The sequence below is a fragment of the Colobus angolensis genome, unplaced genomic scaffold (assembly GCF_000951035.1).
Source record: "Colobus angolensis palliatus isolate OR3802 unplaced genomic scaffold, Cang.pa_1.0 Scaffold6, whole genome shotgun sequence".
NCBI classification, from domain to species: Eukaryota; Metazoa; Chordata; class Mammalia; order Primates; family Cercopithecidae; genus Colobus; species Colobus angolensis.
Window position 1 is genome coordinate 22,582,063 of NW_012119598.1, and position 6,697 is coordinate 22,588,759.

The following is a 6,697-nucleotide window of genomic DNA, read 5'->3' on the forward strand; positions in this document are numbered from 1 at the left end:
AAAAAAAAAAAAAAAAAAAAAAAAAAGGGGTCCTAGAGCTGGGGCTCACCCTCATATTCTCACAGCCAGTGTTAATTGTAGTACTCCACATCATTAGAATAACTCACACAAACTCCCTTTTGTATTATACCTTCTCTTCAAGATCTCATTTTACTTTACCCAAATGATATTATTAACCTTTCAAATATCCTTGGGCATTAATAGGAATTAAAGAAAGTTTTTTTGTTTCTCAGGTGAATCCACTTTGGCTTTCAGTATCTGAGTGCCCTGCTCATAATCAAAGAACCAGAGGGAATAAAGAAAATACACTTAAAAGCTTTTGCAACTATAGGGACAACAGACTGGTAAAGGGTCCTAAATTTTCCTCTGGACTCAGACGAGTCACTCTGCCCTCAACCCCATTGTTGGGATCTCACTAAGAATAACTGTTTCCCTGTTAACATTTGTCACTGTTTCTAAACGGAAAACGAAAAAGTTTGTACGTTTCACTTACCACCCACAAGTAGACAGTCCTGGCACAAACATTTCCTTGATATTTAATAACTCCCTAACTCCCTCCAACTGCTGCAGCTGCTGCACGGCAGACACAGGGAAAGATTAGATATGGCATTTGCACCTGGCCAGTCATAAACGGCTCCTTGGTTACATGCGAAGGTTAACAGGCCCAATTCCCTTCTCTTCTTCCACCCAGAATGCTGCAACATGAAAGAGAGCTGTAATTATTTATAAACAATAAAAACTCCTATGGCGCATATAAAATGAATGGGTTTATTTCCCTACTCAGAGTGTAAGTAGACATTTTCCTGGTTGTTGACGTCTTTGGGGCCATGATTAGAAATGCCTCCTCTACTCCTTGTATTTGAACGTGAGACTCTAGGTCTTGTTTGTATCGGAGTGATGGGGGCGGACTCTTCATATCTATCGTGTGCTGTCTGCTACTTAGCCATTCTAACCTTTGCAAACGAAGACTCCTTCTCTTCGTAACTTTGCCTCGGTACCTTGTGGTACGTCTGCCACTAGCTGGCCTCTCTTCCCCTTGCTCCTGTTTTTCTGACCCAGCAATGATCTGAAGCGGGAGAAACGTAGCTCAGCTCTGGAAATGAAATGGGGCGGAGTTGGGGGCATTTCATTGAGTCCTCTCCTTAATCATGATTCAGGGGGTCCTGGTTGGCTCAACACAAGATGAAAATGAGTTTATAGACCTCTACAGTCAGCTGTCATCTGCTTAGCTCCAATGTGGTGATTTGAGAGCAAAGTAGAAAAAAATGCAAAAACCCAAAAGACTCCATGTTAGCAGATGACTTGAATGTGCTCCCTTTTTCCACAAACCCTAAAGCTCTACACTTTTGCTACCAGTATGTTACATAAGCATGAGTCACTCTTGGAATTGAATGGCTCCTTTGACCACTTGGAGTTCAGAGGCACACAAGGCACTGTAGTTGAAACGGAAAGCTTGTCACATTGGTGGCACTTTCTACTCACAGTTTCTAGGAGTTTCCAAGCTTTTCAAGTAGGAGAGCCTGTATTTTTACCCAAAAGTAGTAGTTTTGTTTTAATCTCTGTTGATTGAGAACACCAAAAGTTACCATGAAAGCCGCACATTCTGGATTTATTCATCATTACAAAGCTACTTACACAAGAAAAAGAGTAGTACAAATACTGCAATACATTATTCTGTCCTTGATAATCCTTGGTATGGAGATTCCAGGACCCCTTAATGTAACTCAGAGGGTTCCCAGGGATTCAAGGCCCAAATGACAGTCACCCTTTCAAACAAGAAAATGACTCTTGCAGAAAGGATTTAAAGGGAGAGCTGTTCAAATCTCACAAAACTTGCAGATAAGATCCTTTGATATACCACGTTCCAAAGGACAAATGAGAAATCTAGGGAGATAGCTTTTAAATTTCTAGCAATAATCTTAGCACTTAGGCATCTGCTGTTTAGCCAGCCTATAGATACTGTATTTTTTAATGGACCAATGTAATTGGATAAAATTCCTAATCAGCTCAAAATTTTTATCTTAAGTGAGTAACCCTTAGTATAATCACTGCATTAGCAATAGTGAACTACACTTGAAAATCTCTATTTAGTGAAACTACATTAAGTAAAATGCAAAAAAATATGATGAGCAATCTAATTGAATTTCTATATTATTAACACATATTGCACTATCATCTATAATTTTAAAATCATGTTCTCTCTATCTAGACCTGTAAAATCATATTCTTATCATTGGATGTATATTCAAAGTTATTTCTAGCTTTGTTCTCCCTTTTGAATTTGGGCAAGCAATAGTTCCTAAAAGAGTCTCCAGTTCACATCTTAAAAACACAATGTAGGCCGGGCGCGGTGGCTCAAGCCTGTAATCCCAGCACTTTGGGAGGCCGAGACGGGTGGATCACGAGGTCAGGAGATCGAGACCATCCTGGCTAACATGGCGAAACCCCGTCTCTACTAAAAAATACAAAAAACTAGCCGGGCAAGGTGGCGGGCGCCTGTAGTCCCAGCTACTCGGGAGGCTGAGGCAGGAGAATGGCGTGAACCTGGGAGGCGGAGCTTGCAGTGAGCTGAGATCCGGCCACTGCACTCCAGCCTGGGTGACAGAGCCAGACTCCGTCTCAAAAAAAAAAAAAAAAACACAATGTAAAATTCTAGGGTAAATTACAGTCTAAATTACAGTCCTTTCTTCTCTAAAAAATTGGGGGAAAAATACACTGTATCTCATTTCCAGTAATCCTCAACTGTTGGTCCTTGACGGCTTGTATTTTCTTGTTGGAGTCTACTCTTCCCATGGGATTATATTTGGTTCGTAATGTTTTCACTGGGTGAGAAGAAATGAGAGGATCAGCCTCACACCTAAGCCAAACTACTCCCTGGATAATCCTCTCCAGATAGCAAACACCAGGAAAGCAAAGATAAACTTCACATTGGCAACTCCAAGGCTACACATCCCTAGTAGGAATACTTCAAGGCCTCCCTGGGTGCCTACTAACAAAAACGATGTGGTCCACAAGCAGAAAAGATACACATTCCCAAGCGGAGTTTAAAGAAGTTAAATAGTGACCCCCACCAAGCAGGCAGGGGACCTGATAACCTCTCCTAGTCAGGCTGCCCAGAGAGATCTGTGAAAGCCAAAGACCAGACTACTGACATAAATTCGACTGCTCTGACGATATGCAGTTGACCTGCTGACATCTAATGGCTACGCACCTAGGCAGACCTTCCAGAAGGGCAAAAATCAATGCTTCACTCTCACTCCTGTTCTGAGCACAGAGTTGCAGTCTTCACATAGTGTAATACCTCCTTCCTTCACCCCAAAGACTCCAACTCCCTCTTCCCACCCCTAAGCCCACTCCTCCTGGATTTGCATCCAGGTGCAAATTCATACACGTGGTGGGAATCCTTCATCCAAATGCAAATCATTTTGCAGGATCAGAATTCTTTTGCTATGGGACTGGAGGGGCCAGCCTCTAGGAAAATTTGCATTTTGACTGCTTATGATAGGCACCACCATGGGTTACAGAAATGAAGGGACAAAGAGATCATTACAAAATCAAATTAACAAACAAATGAGAAACAAATATGCTCTATTAACTGTCTACGTTTTGTATGAACCCGGAAGAGACTAAAATTTAGAATGCTGAAATGCATCCAACTGAAAAGGGGCAAAAAGAATTTTAATGAATTACAACACAACTTGAGATGCAGACTGTATAATTAGAGTCTGAGATTGTAACTCACTGGAAAGCTGGCTTGATTTAGTCCCCTTCAGATGACTTGTGAGAGAAAATGACTGTATTTCAAAGTAAGAGTTCCATAAAGATTATACTTTAAGACAGCGTAGGCTGGGTGCAATGGCTCATGCCTATAATCCCAGCACTTTGGGAGGCCAAGGCGGGTGGATCACAAGGTTGAGGAGTTCGAGACCAGCCTGACCAACATGATGAAACCCCCGTCTCTACTAAAAATACAAAAATTAGCTGGGCATGGTGGCGCACACCTGTAATCCCAGCTACTCGGGAGGCTGAGAAAGGAGAATGGCGTAAACCTGGGAGGCAGAAGTTGCAGTGAGCCAAGATGGCGCCATTGCACTCCAGCCTGGGGACAGAGTGAAACTCCATCTCAACGACAACAAAAAATATAATATAGTTATACAGAATATTCAAGCTAATATTAGAACATTTTAAAACACTTTCAACCAAATATTTTTAAATGACTTGCTAATATAAGACATTTTTCTATGTTATAAACAATGAAACCAGAAACGTTCCCCCAAATTTAGTTCCAAAGATTTTTCTTTAAAAATTCCATATTACTTTGTTCTTTAAATCATCCTCCTTAATTCAAATATATTGACACTGAAAAACCAAGATATTTAGAGCCAGTGATGTAGATAAATGTGAGGGCAATGAAAAAGACTGACAGGAAAAATATCACAGCAATTTGTGAGATGCATTTGCAAGTACTTTGACTGTTGAGGACACAAACTTGAGCAGTGAGAACAGAAACTTGGACAATGACCAATGTCACCTACCCTTGATCCTTGAAGTTGATTTGGATACCCTTTCCTCCACCTACTTCCAAACAGGCATGCAGATTCATATCTTCAAGAGTTTTAGGATTATATATTGACCCTGTGCAGACCTGGGCCACTCTTTGCACAGGCTAAAAATGGTTCAAAGCTTACCTGAAGATGTATTTCCTGAGTCAGGATTTGCAGAATACAATATAATTATCCTTAGAAACCATGGAGGGCTGGGCATGGTGGCTCATGCCTGTAATCCCAACACTTTGAAAGGCTGAAGTGGGTGGATCACCTGAGGTCAGGAGTTTAAGACCAGCCTGGCCAACATGGTGAAACCCTGCTACTGAAAATACAAAAATTAGCCGAGTGTGATGGTGCATGCCTGTAATCCCAGCTACTCATGAGACTGAGGCAGGAGAATGGCTTGAACCCGGGAAGCAGAGGTGGCAGTGAGCAGAGATTGTGCTACTACACTCCAGCCTGGGCGACAGAGTGAGACTCCACCTCAAAAAAAAAAAAAAGAAAGAAAAAGAAAAAGAAAAAAAACCCATGTAGGATGAATGACACCAAATCTATTTTCCTTGTTGTTGGGCCTTCCTGAGTATGACTGCAATTGCTCGTGGACAGTGTTAGAATTGCTAATGTAGTGGGCCATAATGTAACTGTCTGACAGGTCCTCCTTGCCCACTGCCTAGACAGAGCCAAGTTATCAAGACAGGAAGTGCAATAAAGAAAGAGTTATTCACACAGAGCCGACTTTGTGGGAGACTGGAGTTTTATTATTACTCAAATTGGTCTCCCTGAGCATTTGAGCATTCGGAGATCAGGGTTTAATTGAATTCGGGGATCAGGGTATAATTTGGTGGGGCAGGGGTGGGAGGGAGGCAGTGAGTTGGGAGTGCTGATGGGTCAGGTCAGAGATGAACTCACAGGGAGTCGAAGCTGTCCCCTTGCCCTGAGTCAGTTCCTGGGTGGGGGCCACAAGATCAGATGAGCCAGTTTATACATCTTAGTGGTGCCAGCTGATCCATCAAGTGCAAGGTCTGCAAAATAGCCCAAGCACTGCTCTTAGGTTTTACTGTAGTGATGTTATATCCAGGAACAATTTGGGAAGGGTCAGAACCTTGTAGCCTCCAGATGCATGACTCCTAGACCATAATTTCTAATCTTTTAGCTAATGTGTTAGTCCTACAAAGGCAGTCTAGTCCCCAGGCAGGAAGGGGGTTTGCTTTGCTCTTATTGTCTTTGTTTTAAACTATAAACTACAAACTAAGTTCCTTCCAAAGCTGGTTCTACCTACACCCAGGAATGAACAAGGACAGCTTGGAGGTTAGAGGCAAGATGGAGTTGGTTACGTCAGATCTCTTTCACTGTCTCAGCTATGATTTTGCGATGGGGGTTTCAATAAATTCTGTCTTGTCTCTCTAAGTAGACTGTACGTTTCTTTTTTATTTTATTTTATTTTAAGTTCTGGGATACATGTGCAGAATGTGCAGGTTTGTTACATACGTATACATGTGCCATGCTGGTTTGCTGCACCTATCAACCCATCGTCTAGGTTTTAAGCCCCGCATGTATTAGGTATTTATCCTAATGCTCTCCCTCCTCTTGCTTCCCACCCCCTGACAGGCCCTGGAGTGTGATATTCCCCTCCCTGTGTCAATGTGTTCTCATTGTTCAATTCCCACTGAGGAGTGAGAATATGCAGTGTTTGGTTTTCTGTTCCTGTGTTAGTTTGCTGAGAGTAATGGTTTCCAGCTTCATCCATATCCCTGAAAAGGACATGAACTCATTCCTTTTTATAGCTGCATAGTATTCCATGGTATATATGTGCCATATTTTCTTTATCCAGCCTATCATTGATGAGCATTTGGGTTGGTTCCAAGTCTTTGCTACTGTAAATGGCGCTGCAATAAATATACATGTGCATGTGTCTTTATAGTAGAATGACATAATCCTTTGAATGTATACTCAGTAATGGGATTGCTGGGTCAAATGGTATTTCTGGTTCTAGATCCTTGAGGAATTGCTACAGCGTCTTCCATAATGGTTGAACTAATTTACACTCCTACCAACAGTGTAAAAGCGTTCCTATTTCTCCACAGCCTCACCAGCATCTGTTGTTTCCTGACTTTCTTTCTTTTTTTTTTTTTTTTTTGAGATAGAGTCTT